At 31.8% G+C, this 16,594-nt stretch overlaps 2 long non-coding RNA genes across 2 annotated transcripts; both read right to left on the reverse strand.

Annotated features, from left to right (window-relative positions):
* Positions 1–706: 706 nt before the first annotated feature.
* LOC126966784 (uncharacterized) lies at positions 707–3,797 on the reverse strand. The gene is made up of 3 exons (XR_007729805.1): positions 3,776–3,797; positions 1,993–2,610; positions 707–835 (listed from the first exon to the last, which is right to left on the reverse strand). It is a non-coding gene; the product is annotated as an uncharacterized LOC126966784 (long non-coding RNA).
* Positions 3,798–8,362: 4,565 nt separating this feature from the next.
* Positions 8,363–14,391, reverse strand: LOC126966773 (uncharacterized). Its single transcript, XR_007729794.1, has 5 exons — positions 13,313–14,391; positions 12,261–12,776; positions 10,468–10,631; positions 9,288–9,460; positions 8,363–8,688 (listed from the first exon to the last, which is right to left on the reverse strand). It is a non-coding gene; the product is annotated as an uncharacterized LOC126966773 (long non-coding RNA).
* Between the last annotated feature and the right edge of the window lie 2,203 nt (positions 14,392–16,594).

The raw sequence follows: 16,594 nt of genomic DNA on the forward strand, positions 1-16,594 counted from the left end.
AATAAGTAACAACATTACACGGTATCAATAAAACTAGAATGTGTTGACATAAAATACAAAATTTATATATTAAACAAAATAAATTACTATTTTTTGTGAGTTAGCCTTTCGATCTGCCCTGTAACTCGACCGGTCTTATAATGACAATCATGAATCAAGAATGCAAAGCAGTTAAAAACCAATATATATTATTTATAGCAATAAATATTTTTTCGTATTAATAATACGCATTAATTTCACAATTTAAACTAGACATACCTATTACTACACCTGTATAGTAGATTTAGCACTTTTAGATCGAATCATAGATCTTAAATACTGGAATTAAACACAAGTTGATCAAGAATCTTACTTTTTTACAATATAACAATAGTTGACACCTTTTTACATAAGATTATTATCTGGAGTACTGGATGGTATTTGCTTTTCCCTGTTCACTATTTCACGCCTTTTACCTTTATTATATATTACTTAACAAAACCAATCATATTAGTTATTTGGAAATCGCGTTTTCCATTGAGTTGAAAAGGATCAACAAATTGACTGTTATTTCGTTTCTACAACTAAACTAATTAAATGCCCTGTCTTTCCTCGCGTCGATCAAGTTTCAATTATTCCCCGTCATGTGTAGGGTAGTGGCTGTGAACCCCTCGGATGCTGTAAATGTGATCATCAATGGTGTTCATGAGCGCGCGACAGGACTTGGAATGATGTGTTGAACAACGCCACGTTCTGATAACGGTACCTCGATTGTTAAAGATCCTTTTTATGGAGTATTTATATCCCTGATATAAAACTAAAGTATTTCCTTTTTGGGATGTTATAAACTTGGCGTCTGAAATGATAAAGTTTATTTCTTTTGTTAGTTGTAGCATCTTAATAAGGGTACAGAGCACAGGGAAAGGTACAAATTCCAAGATCATTATATATTCTTCTATTCACCCTGTGCTTCCCCGTCATCATCTTATGTATCAAGGTGACGAGCGCAAATGTAGTACCTACCGCTCAGAATTTTTGGGATTTTCAAAAGTCCTGAGCGGCAATGCATTGTAATGGGCAGGGCGTATCAATTACCATCGGCTGAACGTCCTTCTCCTCTCGTCCCTTATTACGAAAAAAATCTGTAGTTGTATTACACGATTGTTTGACTGTGATAAGCCAGCCCTTGTAAAAAATTTAGCGTGTTAATTTAAGTGATACATACTAACAGTGGCTACAATAACGATGGTTTTATAAAAAAATAAGAAGCTCGCTTTTCGAATGGGTTGTAAATCACTTTGGTAGAGTGTATATTCTTCAGTACGTACAGTATCATATACGCATAACAAGTCTTAGCAATGTATGGCTACGAAGTACCTGTAGCACCGTAGTACGCCAGCTACGACAAAACGTTGCGTTAGCTACGTAGACGCAAATAAGCGAGAAAAACTGTCAAGAAGCATTATCCAAACAGTCGTTATTAAGACGTCAATCTAAGATTAGAATACGCATAATATACATTTCTAGATCACTTTAATTTTTATCTGTATATTATCAAAATTTATTGAATTAGGCGTTAGTTTGCGGAAATCCATAATTATACAAATGATTTAAGTTTTCTTTAGTGTTAATTCCGCCAATATTTGTTTTTAAAAACGATTCGACACGCGCTTCGCCTCTACACGAGGCATCCTCAGGACGTGTTGTCTCGCCAAAATCTGGCGAGAGAGAGAAAAGAAAACAAATATTGGCGGAATTAACACTAAAGAAAACTTAAATCATTTGTTTCTGTATATTATGTCTAAATTTAGATATTTCATTGAAGTTTTGGGCTTTAATTATTCATAGATTGATCTCTTCTGACATATTGACTTTCGAGTTTGAGACATACATTGTACCTTAGAGGGTTCAGGCCCCAAGACATGTAGAATTGCTCTCATCAATAGTTTTCTGCACTGCAGAATAAATATTCCAATAGTGAAACAATTTTCTACGTTTTAAGGTTTAACTTACATTATAAGTGGTGGGGTTTGGTAGTTTCAATGTATATTCAGATGAAGCAATAGAACTTGCTGTATATACGTATTCCTCCTCTATCGTGGTACTACCACCACATTTATAATTCAACAGTACTGAGTAGTCCTACAAAAAGGTATCATGGCTCTATTTCAAGTTCTATTATTGATTATGTACAGGTTATAAAAAGACTTTTTTGTCTACATTTAAATCTAATTATTCTACTTCAAGTTTCCTCCAGAGCCACTATTTTATGATGGACATTCTAACAATACGTTTCGTAAAGATTCTTTTATTCTTTTTATTCTAAGTCCATTTTTCTCAACTCTTTGAATTCTTAACCTCAGTCCTTAGAATTAAACTCGAAATGTTGTTCAGACGAAGGTTAATTCAAAAATCTGTTACTGGCAATATGGTTGTGCGTTCCGTTTATGTTACAGACAGCACCGTTGACAGATATGAGAACCGCTCGACATCCCTTGCTATGGTGAGTGGAACAGTGCCACCTCTCTCTGACGTCATGTTCTCGCTTTAACTTTTTCTCTTTAGAGTAAGTGTACCCCAAATGAACCATCATAGGTTTGCCTCTCGACGACCGTGTTAATGTCACTACATCTGAAACAAATCATAAATATTGCATTTTTTGACAATAGTAGAAGATACAAAAGCACAGAAATATACAAACAAATATAAAATAAAATAATGTCATCAAATAGATAGAAATATTGTTTTGTTTTAGGTATTGAATTTGTAACCAACACAATCCGTATTTATCCAATAATTTGAATTGATAAATGTATATGTTGATAGGCAATATTTCAGTATAAGTAGTACCCAGCGTGTGCTGGACCCGCTATTGCTACAAGTAAATCATTTGTGATATTATTTGATTATATGATAGAACATTCTACTAATAATAATAAAAACAATTCGTAATCAGCGGCCATTTGCAAAATAATGTCGAATAAGTTTCATCGTACAATCAACGTGGCGCTTTTATTCGACTATTATTATTTATATTATTTTTGTTCGGGATTTTGTGGAAGGAGCACAATAAAATATGTAGCCAATGTCAGGTTGAGGTAGGCAGGTGAGGCCAAGTATAAATTTTTTGTCCGATGATGATCAATGTGTAAAATTTATTTTCGTATTTCGACATTACTAAATTAATTCGTGAATTCCAATAACTATTCTAGCACCTGACATTTTAGCCAAAACCCAAGCGGATCAGCGTTTTATATATTATTAAAATTACCAACTACGTTGAAAGGTCTAAGTTGCTATTCTTTAAAGTCAATAAATACTACTAGCCATAGTAGAATTACGTCACTTATATAGAAATCTAGTAGCACTAATGAGTGTGCCTCTTAAATGTGCTACGTTATCATTGCATTTAAAATGTTAAAGATTCATATTGTGTATTATTACAACATTTTTACTGTGTATGATTTAAACATAAAATAAGACTAGAGTCGAAAATTTTGCCAGGTTTTTTGTCGGATGTTTATTTACCAATTTTTTTTAATAAATTAGTTTAATATAACCTGTTTACCAATTAGTTTTAGTTGTATACACATAATAATTATTTACAATTACAATATTCGTATACTTTCCAACTGCCATGACGTTGATATCGTTTGCTCAAGAAGTCGCAAAGCCTTTACCGTGTAGAGTAGTAAAGTACTACCCTCCAAAGTAAAAACTTCGTAATAATTATGAAAGAACTTAATTTACATCTTTTGAATTATTTACAAACAACCGTCTTATATTAGGTACTCACGATGACTTCGGAATGAATTACCTGAAACAGAAAACTTTTTAAACAAACAAAATAATTTGGCTACGCTTTATTAACAGAATATTATTAAAAACCATAGTGCCATTAATTTCAAGACAAAAAAATTCCGATAAGCAAAAATTCGGAGAATTCTTAAAGAAGATTTTATTACATTTTAATAAAAGATATTGCTTCAGTCACAATGATCTCGATACGAAATATAATATTAATCATAAATCTTAATGTAGTTAGTAACCAAATGAAAACTTAGCAAGTTATATATAATAATATGTACAACAATTAATAACGTCCAGATAGACTTTTAAGAGTACAAAAACTAATGCTTAAAATATATTTTCTTTTAGTACAAGACATCAATTAACATATAAAATTTGTTTTATACATATAATATGATTAAATTTATATTTTTAGTGCTTAAACTATTACAATAAGGCACAAGGTTATTGCTTAGCTCGAAAGTAAATTACATATTATTTGCTCATAAAATTTTCAAATGTAAAATTTCTGCTAGCATAGTTACTTCTCTTCCTATTTATTGGAAAAATACGCGCCTGTAAATAATGTAACTCAATAACTTATTACATACACTTAATATATATTCAAAACTGTACAATTAATGCGATTATATAAGTTACATATAACCATGTATTTAAAACTTTTCTTAAATTTGTAAACTGTAAATTTTTTGTTGGTTGCAATTTTGCAATTGCGAATAAATTTCGTTTATCCCAGTATTTTTACTTAAACCATATATAACTACGTGTATACGTGTAACTGTGTGTTCTTTGGGGGATGTTTATGTTCGTATCTGGGTACAAGCATGTCGCCTATAACAAATAGGACGGCCCTACAGTTTCTTGAGGCATGCGAAGCGCAAACCCATCTCTCTTTATTTGGACAACTGTACTTCTTCTTTCTGTAGGTGTACCCGTTGTATCGTATCAATGTATTGCCGAATCTTGACTTAATGTATGTACCTGCAAAATAATTCTCATGTTATTAAGTCGAATTGAATCAGTCTACTCCTATATCTATCTATATATACCGTCATCATCGGTATAGGATTATCATCAGAGTCACACTCCTATGGAACGGTAGTCTTCGATAAACGCACATTTCTCTTCAACCTTATTTTATATATACATTTTGAGGCGGAAGTAAGTACCACAGGGGCGCTTTTTATTGTCACCAAGCACTAGTGAGAATTTTTTTTCTTTATTTAAAACACCAAATTACAGTGATTGCATATTTTATGCCCATTTCTATGGAGTGGTGTACAAACAATCATACCGTTCACCTGACTCTAAGCGATCACCGATGCCCCTGATGATACAGGTGATCAGCTCCAGTAGAAGAGGAATCACAAAAACATTGCCAGCTGACGGTGTACGCGTTTTATTATAGAACCTGTTCTCTTAATGTCGTATGAAACTGGAAAAGTCTTTGTTGCAACAGTACAGATATTAGTTTTTTATAAATGCTTTTTGATTTACTAAACAACATGCTATCCTGAAATCCAACTTTTTATGTACAAACAAATATATATTTAATCCTTTCACAAATATTTGAACCCTTTTTTGTTCTCCGCTGTCAGCTTTATGTTATGAAACTAGTCGACAACGCTGATATTCAGCAGACACCTACAGGTTGAACGCTACGCAAGTTAACATTTTAAGTATAATAAAGAAAGAAACTGTATAATAAATAACATCTTAAAAACAAAAATTAAATTGTAAAACGAAGCTAGTTAAAAAATAAAAGTACTTAAATTAAATTAAAACATGACATGTAATCCAATCTTGAAAATTACTGATAACAAAGGAAAATGTAAAATAAAAACTTGGATATTACATATAACCTGAACATTTGGTAAATGATATGTATAAATATACATATAAGTAAGATTGGTGACTATAATTAAATAAACACTAAGTTATTCACCACAACGCAGAAGAATCATCAAATCATCACATCATAAAAAAGTAAAATGTTTTTGAAAAATTAATGTTTTAATTTATCGTATTATAACTAGCAAACGCTTTAACATAATGTACTTACGGTTGTTTCTGAAATGAATTACCTGAAAAAGAAAAACTTTTTAAACACAAGACAATTTCTAGATTAAGAATATTAAAAAAACCATAGTGCCATTATTTTTTCTATATAATATATATAAAAACGTTTCGATAGAGAATTATTTGGTAGTCTTTAAATAAAGTAAGAAGAGTTATTAAATAATTTCGCAAATATAAAATAAACTAAGTATTACCGTGTGAAACTGATTACAGATAGAGAAATTAAGCCTGAAATAGATTAAAGCTAAAAATCAAACCAGTACTGCGTAATAAATTTTTCTTTTCTAGGGAATAGATGGACTACGTGGTATACATATATAGATAATAGAAAGCTATGTAAATATAATTACTATCGCTATACATGCATGTAAATTAAATTCTGATAAAAAATTTAAAATTCGAAAGCTGTGCCCACAATATTTACGGTATACGGTGTGATAATACACTCTCTCAGCATACATTTTATTGTATCTCTGTGTTCTATTATCCGAATACATATTTCCTAACTATTTATCTCTCCTTAACTTTTCTCAACCTCGCTGACCCAGACCGCATCAATTAGATAAGAATATCTCATACTCTTGCTCAAGAGACGCGAACTCAAGATGATCGCTATTGTCGATGCTTTGTGAAAGAGGCTTGCTCTTATAATAATAATATTGACACACTTTTTACGCAAATATTCTTGCCCCAAGTTAAGCATATATAGCCTGTATTATGAGATACAAGACAATGATATATTTAATACAATATACTTACTTAAACATACATAAATTCATATAAACATACACATAAACATACATAAATACATTTAAACATCCAAACAAACATCCATATTCATCATATAAATGCTTGCACCTACCGGGATTCGAACCCGGGACCTCTAGCTTAGTAGGTAGGATCGCTAACCACTTGGCTATACAGGTCGTCAAGGTCTTATTAGCCATTTACCGCAACCAGAATCAGAACAAAATTAGACAGCCAAAAGACCCTCCAAGTAAAAAAGGCCATTCAAAATGGATTGGTTACCTTACTTTACATTTTCTGTATATATTTCTCATTCTGTATAAATTGATAAAAAAATCTAGCTTATTTATGTTACGCAGTACGCTAAAATTATCAACATATGGCATTTAAAGTTATTATACGTATGAGAGACCGGTGCTTATCTAATAATTGATAAGTTCTACTCTTACAATTCAAATCGTGTCTAAATGTCGATAAAAATAAACAATATTGTGTGATATTAATAAATATATCTTGAATTTTGTTTTTTTTTGATGATTATTATTTCTTATTGCTTTAAATTTTACAAAAAGACATAACGAGCGGGTGTTTTGCGATTTTTTTAGGGCAGCTTATCGAGTCTAGTCCTTTTGTGATGGCTTTGTTAGACAACAGCGAAAGCCCTTAGCCGCCTCAAGCAACAAAAGGGGAAGCGCAGGGCATCTCCCGGATTTATTTTACTTCAATTCCGATATTGACGTATATATAAGTATTTTATTACACTTTTTTAATTTGTAGACTATTTTATTAGTAGACTTTTTAATTACCTAATTTGAGTAATACATGCCGTGTCGCAATTAATTAAAAATATTTACTACAACTATTATATATAGCCGGGAAAGACAGGCAAATAACGGGTAAAGACAGAGACGCGTGGAAAGGAGGCCTTCACCCGAGGAGGGGTTCATATCCAAATAAATAAATAACCCATACAAATAAGTAACACGTACTAACATCTAGATATTAAGAAAAATATAAACTAACACTTAATAGCAACACCTGAAATGTACTTATATTAAGGATATGAAATAAAAAAAGGCGCTATTATTATTATATATAACACTATTATGTAAACCAGCTCTTAAATTTGTACAGTCAAGATTGTGGTTCAATGACGTGTTCAATTGAAAATAAATAGCGTTTATCCCAGAGCCCTTAGTTAATCTACATACGATTTGTAAATCTTTGGGGGATGCTTATGCTCGTATCTGGGTACGAAGATGTTATCGATAACATACAGAACAGCCCTACAGTTTCTTGAGGCATGCGAAGCGCAAACCCATCTCTGTTTATTTGGACTACTGTACTTCTTCTTGCTGTAAGTATAGCCGTTGTATTGTATCAATGCATTGCCAAACCTTGACTTAATGTATCGACCTGCAAAATAATTCTCATGTTATTAAGTGTATTGTAATCTCCCAATTGCTGTACGAATTTCAAAGATCCAATTCACCATCGGTCTACATTACTAAATTACACTTTATCATCCTTCCAGGAATATCTTTTACCAATGTCCTACTATGTGAACACTTCCCACAAAATGGATATGATAGAGGCACCTTATTGCTGTTACATGCACGTTCCAGCTCTCAGTTAGATAGATATAGTTACACATGAGGAAATGTATAGTTTGTGGCACGAATGATATTTACATACATGATATATTTGTTAACGAGTAACGCCTTCCATTAGGAATGAAAACTAGAAGATCTTTTTAAATTTTATTAAACTATTACACAATATGTCTTATATAACGGTAACATTATTATTATATGTTACTCAACTACAAAATCAATATTTATAGTAATTGACTCATCCATTTTCTAAAAATTAAGCGTATTCAAGAAATATGAAATAGATAAATAAAAGATACATCAATACTAAGTAAGGGGTAACTATATCGAGTAATGGAAGACATCAATATCAATATCTCTTAGTTTCCCAATAGTATTCAGGATTCCCCATCAACCTGCTAATTTTCTTGCTGACGTCATACATACAACTATGTTTTGAATGTGAAGCTAAATAGTTTTCCTGAAATGAAAACATACATTTCAAAAATCAACCAATATTTAAGCTTTAAGTTCTGTTAACTTAAGTTGTAACCTACATGACGTACAAATATTGCACAGATAATACTTTTAGCAATGAACTAGACGCTGTGACGTCATAAAGTATTAAATACGCATCATGAAAAACCGCTCTGACGCTCTCAATAACGGAGACAAAGGAGAAAGATAGTGATATTTAGATAATAAAGATAGTGATATTCAACAGCTCAGGTCCGTACTCAATGTCAACTGAGAATTTATAATAAATAATAACTGACCAGAATAACTAATACGCGAAACAAATATTAATATATTCATTAGCTCTTAAAGAAGCTGCTTATGATAAAAGTTACTTTTATAATCAAAACTGAGAGAAAAACTTGAATATCTGCTCCTGTGTTGTTCATACATGTAGCCTTCGAGATGCATGTCATAATTTAGTACTTTTAAGTTTCATGATCTGTTTAGTCGCATGTAACGCAATTTATGAATATTAAAAATAAATAAAGCCTATAAGGAAAATTATTAATTATTTCAAGGAGACTTTTGCCCCAGACTATAAATAATAAACTAAAAACTTACATGTAATGTTACTTTTCCAGTACAGGTCTCCTTTTTATACGAAGCGCACCGCCACAGAACTGATCCGTTTTTGTAATTCTTTACTCTATGATATAGTTGCCCCATTAGAAGGAGAATTATACCCCGTTTAGTGTGGATAAAATGTATCTCCTTTTGTCTGCCGGGCACTAACGCTGTAAATTTATTTTGGAATAAAAACCTGTTTTAAATAAATGTGAGATTATATCGGATTGTAATAAATATCTACAACAATTATCTGTCTATTAAAAAATAATAACGCAGGGTGAAACATCTTTCATTCAAAAGGAATTTCAGTTATTAGGATTTGCGATTTAAAATTTTCTCTCAAGAAGAACGATGTTTTTCAACTTTTGAGGTGAAATTTATAAGACAATTAATTCCTTTATTATTTATTTTTATTTCTCTTTACAATATAAAATTCTTGAACTAATCGCTGAAGATTTTGCAGGAATGACTTATGCTAGTTATCACTTGAGAATTCTGAAAAAAAAAACTTATAATAGATTTTCTTTTCTTGTTTCGAGAGTTTTGTTACCTGAAAGATAACCAACGGAAATCATATTTGCTAACTCGGTTTATCTTATATGCTGCAATAGTTAGGAAACTGAAATATCGACATTTTGTGTTTTACTGAAACAAAGACACCTATTTTCAAAATGTCAACATATTGCTACGGCGCCCTCTCTCATTTCATTTATTATTCGGATCCTTTCGTGTCCGCTTTGTACTTGGCTGGTTATTAAGCTGTTGTCTTACCGACTCTTATCAGTATATTTATTTGTGTGTGCTTCTCCCAAATAGGTTATAACACAGTAAATGAATAAGTAAATTATATGTTATGTTTGCAACTTTTTCTTATCATTTGTACGGATTATTCGTCATCCGGGCTCAGAATTTGACTTTAACATTGGTTGATACAGATTGTACTCTGACCCACCATTTCCAGTTTTTATCAGGATACACAGTGCCCTTATGTATATTGCTTATTCATTTAAATGCCCTCACTATGTATTTAACACACAAGCTGATAAACCATTTTTAAATATTAGAATTTGCAAGAGTCAGGTCTAAAACTAGTTTTCACCACAATATCATAAAATACAGGTGTAGTATCCTAGCTGTACATCTGGTAAGAGTGTAAAAAATGGGTAATTCTTACACAGGTCGTTATCGTCCCGCGGCAATTCTGTCGTCTGTACAACCAACATCGCCAGATGACGCATCCGTTCTTATACGTTTTCAATTTGTGGTACTGATGCTCTTTATAAGCGAGATACCCGCCCCGTCTGCTTGTTACATAATACGGCCTGCAATATTCCAAACCTGCGAAGATATTATGGAAAATATGATAAATATAACTATTGAACTAATTTATCATTTTTATAAAATAGCAATCATTGAGTACACATTGTACTATTATAAGAACTCGACCCCATTACTAACACTGTTCGGAGTCGAGGAGGAATTCTCCTCTCCGAGCGTATTCTGAGGATCTTCGATGACGAAATTCTTAAAAAAAAAAACAGAATTGCCATATGAATTAAATATACGGGGAAGTATACGGCGCTCGTTAGTTCTTCATACAATTTTTTGAAGAGCACACAGTATTTGCTTAGTATATGACAACAGAAATGATTTAAGTTTTCTTTGGTACGTTGATTCTTTTTTTTTCATATTTGTATATTATTTAATCAAAACAAATCTTATAACTATACTTACAATACTACGACTACATAAAATTAAAACTATCATTACGTGGAAGCGTACCAAGAATACTAGCAGCATTACCCCGTTGGATAGCAAGGCTGATCCGTTGACCGAAATAGCTGCCAGCACTTGGGTTTCCAGTAGCCTTATTCAGGCGCGAAGATAGTATTTTGAACATTCTCCGCGCCTCTGGGCCCCACGGGCCAAGTGTCTCGACACCAAACGGCACAAAGATGTATGACTCACTGAGACCAACATATTTGCGACGCTGACGACCAATATCTGGCACGAGACGTCTCGTGCCAGATTTTGGCGAGACAACACGTCCTGAGGATGCCTAGTGTAGAGGCGAAACTCGTGTCGAATTGTTTTAAAAACAAATATTGGCGGAATTAACACTAAAGAAAACTTAAATCATTTGTGTAATTTTGGATTTCCGCAAAGTAACGCCTATTTCAATAAATTTTCTAGTATATGATAAGGTGTAGTTGGGGCCTTTAGCTACCGTATGTTTTTTTGTGAAAAGTTAGACGCGCCGAGTAATTTAATTTTTGCCTAGTGAATAGAACCGAGCTGTCAAGCTTAGCTATGTAGGGCTCGCACGGACACTATATGCAATAAATAATTAAATTTATAATAAATATGACTAATTTATGAATGCAGAACAAATAACGTAGCTATATTTTTATATTTGACATTATAAAACTCACCTTGATGTAGTTTTTACTTCTGTCTTGTGGAAAAATTACTGTAATGTTATACATTTCAGAGAAAACTAAGATTAAATTCAAAATATATGATTTATTTATGACATAAAAAAAATTATAACGGTACATTAAAATGTCTGTAACTGATGAAATGTGTTTTCACTTCACTTCAACATATAAAATCGGTACATCTAAGTAAAATGTCCGATTGTGAATAACAATGAGTCAGGTATAATGACATAAATATCAGTTGGAACCAGTTATGTTAGGAAACCTATTTTAAATAAGCCTATTTATTTATTTGTTTATATATTTTCATTCCCAAGCGTTATACATATATATATAAGAACCTATAGTTTTCCGGAGTATTCCATATGTAAGTCAATCAGATGTTAATTTGCCATTACTGACTTACTTTCTTACATGCAGCAATTATTATATTTTGAAACAAATAGAATATACAAAAATACCCGTTGACGAAAGTTGAATACCGATAAATGATGTAAATTGTCTTTTCGTTTGGCCATAAAGGTCATACCTCACTCAAGCCACCCGGCAGTTGTTTGGCACCGCATCGACGTTCGTCGTCCACTCAGTGTACAAGTCGACGGGTGGCTGCCGCGTCGTCACTAGTGAAGGTCGCGCGTTCATTTCATTCAACAGTGGATTGATTACTGAATGTTCCACTCGCTGACCGTGCGTGGAGCTACAAGCGAATCGTTCAGGTGACGCTACGGAGTTCCGCTTGATGTAGTGACCACGTATTCATACAATTTCATACAAGGAATAGTCTAGAATACGCAAAAGTTATCAAACTCCAACAATTGCCCTCTCACACTTGTAGTTATTGTAGGCTCATGATTATGTTCGTTCCTAAAGAAAACAATTTTATTTTCAATCGTGTGAATATTCGCTTTACAATACTGACTTCTACTGTTCAGTGAACATCTCCATCGGTATTTGTTCGTGTTCTTCGATATGTAACTTCTTCTTGTGAACCGATACCCACCGCAGCTTAGTGTGGGTATACCTTTACTCGTAATAAATATTACAGCTGCAAAAAAAGTGAATATATTATAGCTCGTATTATTTAGGACTATTTTAAGTATAAAGTAGAAAGGCACAAAAAAAACTTTACTATTTTTATTTAACTATTTATTTATTTATTATTTAATGGAAATTTATTCATTTTACATTTCTCATTTGTAATAAATAATAGTAACAATAAATAATATTGATAAAGTAAATTTTTTTACAATATTTTATTTCTGTATTCTTCTAAGTAACCCTTTTAATTTTACCCATATCATGAGAGTTTATTAAAAAGTTTATAAATAGTTCATATTTATTTCAATAAAATCAAGAAGCTACGATAATTTTTGTATTAATTAGTTACAAATATTTCCTTACAACGAAACATCTAATATATAACAGTTTAATCAGGAATTTCCTCAAAACAGCGCCTTACTCTATTAATTTACGGTATGTCTTTCATAAGTACAATTACATCACTGTTTTCTATCGTGATTATGTATGTTGTGTATTTCTGTGACTCTAAAGTTGTTTGTACGCACGAAAGCTCTGCAGTACCTGTTTTTCGTGCACGACCACCGCAGCTTTTCCCGCTTGTACTGATGACAGCGCGGATAGAATATATCATTCCCAATTCGTATGTTATCTTTTCCATGCCTCGATTTAAAAATCACCACTGGAAAAGATACGAGAAAACGTTTGTACCAGTATAGTATTAACAATTCTTATTTTTAAGTGACACTCTCTGGCTTTTGGTATTGTAACACAATTTTATTCATATATGAAAATATTTATGGGCAATGCACGATTCGAATCTGTAGCACCAGAGTGTGACACAGTGTGTGAGAGTTTTTTTTTATAAAAACGGCTTTTTTTAATGAAAATAAAGGACGGGAGCAGGAAATTCAGCATGGTTATTGATACACCCTACCCATTACAATACAGTGCGGCTCAGGATTCTTGAAAAACCCAAAAATTCTGAGTGGCACTACAATAATTGCGCTAGTCACCTTGAGACATAAGATGTAAAGTCTCATTTGCCCAGTAATTTCACTAGTTACGGCGCCCTTCACAACGAAACACTTTGATGTTTACACATTACTGCCTCATGGCAGAAATAGGCGCCATTGTGGTACCCATAATCTAGCCGTCTTACTGTGCAAAGAAGCCTCCCACTGGTATATCTAGCTAACATATCATTAAGTCATCCGATACCTAGATGGTTTAAATGAAAATGCAATGAAGTTCGTGGTTTAAAATTTAGGATCTCCAATCACCGTTTTAGTAAAATTGCCACAGAAAAATTGACAGTCGCTGAGAGCTGTCCAGATTATTTCCGGTTAACTAATCGAAGTTTGTTAATCAAGTTTGGTAAACTTTACCGCACTGTTGAATAATTTGATTACATATGTAGTAAGTTTTAATCATCTTATCGCCCTCACAAGAGACCAGAGTAAGAATACAACAATAACATTGTGTACTTTAGAAGCAGTTGAAACTTTATTCCCTTTAACTTTGTGAACCTTTCACAAAAATATTCTACTGACACAAGTACATTTTTTACTTGTTGATGAAATTTAATACGAATTTTAAGAGGTTATATAAATAATTATATGTCTTCGCTCTGCTTTTTGTATTTCAGACAATTTTATTTATTTAGTTGTCACATTCTTGGCCTTCAATTACTTTTTCTCACTCTGGCGTAATACACTTAATATTATTGAAACAACATCTAAAATTATACAAAAGTTTAAAATTTCTTAATTTTGCGCCTTAATATTTTAAAAGTTTTAACAAATATCTAGAGAAAAGAGCTTATAATTTAAATAAAGGTTAATTAACTCACTGTTAGTATTGCCGATGAGTTGATTCGGCTCAAATACTTTTTTTAAAATCAATTCATATAATATTACTTAAATAAGTAACAGGCATTACTAATTTAAAACATTCATATATTTTATAATAATAATGCACGTATTATAACATTAATTGACCTAAGTTAGTAATAATAAATTCATTACTCCATTTTTTCTAAATTATACATAATATAACAATTGGCTACTTATTATACATAATTCATCAATGAAAAACATCCAATTACAATAATAGTTACTAATGCTACTAAGACTAGTGGTACATGGTCTGAAACAAATTATAGAATTGGTTGCAAATGTCCCGGGAAATCAAAGGAAAAGGACAGATATATACATTCAAACATTCATTTAAACAAACAAACTTCACATTTAAAATATAAGTATTTCACGATGTAGATGCTAGGATTAATCTCTGGGAAAACGCATTTTTCCAAGTTTTCGGGCGTTGAGGATCTTAATTATATTAAGTATCATTATTTTTGTATAGACTTTATAGTTGAATAGAATGTGACATTTCTCATCCGATTAATTAATGAACAGAATTTTATGTCAAATTTATTATGTTAATTATATGTTACGAGTGAGTTGTCTAACTTAAACTGAAACTTAGTTAATAAAAATGTAATAATTTGCGTTAGACATGATAAATGTGGAATCCAAAATCTGTCTTTATACGTTCTGTTCCAATTTCAAAGCAGCATTCCACTTCAATGATTGTGTATGTTCCGTAGGCTGAGAATTTCGTCGTTGACTGTATAGGCGCGGGCGGTACATCCTCGGTACACATGACTTGAACAAAACCATCGCTGTTTCAAGCTCAGGTGCTTTGTTCGCTGGCTGAACAGATAACCTCCTACTTTTAGTTGTTTCCGACCACGTTGTGACTTCACGAATTCATAATCTAAAAGTTATCAGTACTGTCAAGCTTTTTTTATTAATATATGTATATAATATGTTTCTTATAAGCTATTTAGTTCAATTACAAAGGCGTTGTTTCAGATTACTATGGGCCCTGGGCCACGTCTCTTACGCAGGGCCCTAGAAAGATCAGCTTGAAATTAAATTAAAATTTTCCTTAAATTCGATTAAAATACATGCGTTTATTTGCACAAAATTATTCAAATATAGAAATACTTTAATCAAGGCAACATTAATGTAAATTATTAAATATTGCGATAATATGTGTTTAGGTGTTATCAATTGGTACTGTCACGATTGACAAGATAATTAATTCATATTGAACTATTTGATTGATGATTTATAAGAAATTTAGTGATTTATTTCGTAAAAAAAATATTTATAATTAAACTGGAAAGAATATCTTAAAACAATTCTATTTAAAAAAAAGTCTTGTTAAAGTTGTGTCAAAATAAAAATATAGAAATTTAATATTTTAAGGGAATCAAGTAATGAACATTCAAAAATACTAAGGTTAAACTGTCTAAGTACAACTTACAATAAGTACTTTATGGTTTCATGTTTGCTTATTTTTCGCTATGTTAAAGCGTAAAAGTCAAAATCTACAATTATATTGCCAACAATTATCCAGTGACTGTTTTTATACACGACAAATAGTACAAATATAAAAGAAATAGTAATAATTTTTTGCATAATTAAATATCTAGTAAAAGTACAAAGACATGGTCCATTTTTATATATTTATTTACCTTGATACTTTGTAGCCATGCCCATTTTATGTACCTAAGCTTATCATCCGATAATAATTTATCTTTGAATTGTCATTCAACTTTCTATTAGGATGTAACGTTGAACAAATTCTGGCTTAATGAGTACTAACTACAGCGGCTCCTTTTTATCCTGTCAAGCAATATTGTGAATTATTAAAAATTTAACATTATTGTTTCAGTTTAAAGGTCCCGGAGCTAATTAAATTACTGGGCTAATGAAATATGTGCGTCTCAATGTGACGAACACAATGCTATGCCTTTGCAATATTTCTGGTAAT

Source organism: Leptidea sinapis, chromosome 11, assembly GCF_905404315.1.
Source record: "Leptidea sinapis chromosome 11, ilLepSina1.1, whole genome shotgun sequence".
NCBI lineage: Eukaryota > Metazoa > Arthropoda > Insecta > Lepidoptera > Pieridae > Leptidea > Leptidea sinapis.